Here is a 603-nt window from a genome sequence, read left to right as displayed (position 1 = left end):
AAAAAAATGTACCTCTTGCCAGATTAACAAAAGTAGCAATCACACAACTCAGCAACCCATGGTAGTAACGTCTACAGCTACTAAGCCATTTGAGAAAATTTTTCTTGACATTGTTGGGCCACTCGAAACATCAACTGAAGGAAACGCATACATCCTCACAATGCAGGACGATTTAACAAAATTTTCTTCAGCGGTTCCATTAGTAGATCATACAGCCAACTCTATAGCGAAAGCGTTTGTTGAACATTTTGTTTGTCTACATGGAATACCAGAGTCAATAGTGACGGACCAAGGACAAGATTTTTTAAGCAAAATATTTACTGCGTGTTGTAAACTGCTTCAAATAGATAAAATCAAAACCACGGCGTATCACACCGAACGTTAGCGGAATATTTAAGACATTTCGTCAATGATAAAAAAAAACTGGGACCAATACTTAGCATATTCTATGTTTGTATATAATAGCTCAGTTCATTCTACAACTGGATTTCAACCTATGAACTCGTTTATGGTAGACAGTTGGAAGTTCACTCACTTAGTAGGACACCACAACAAAACTATAACTACGAAGATTATACTTTTGAAATAAGAAAACGATTTCAA

This window comes from Melanaphis sacchari, unplaced genomic scaffold (genome assembly GCF_002803265.2).
Source record: "Melanaphis sacchari strain LSU unplaced genomic scaffold, SCAv2.0 Contig57_pilon_pilon, whole genome shotgun sequence".
In the NCBI taxonomy this organism is placed as follows: domain Eukaryota; kingdom Metazoa; phylum Arthropoda; class Insecta; order Hemiptera; family Aphididae; genus Melanaphis; species Melanaphis sacchari.
Note: the sequence above shows the minus strand (reverse complement) of the source record.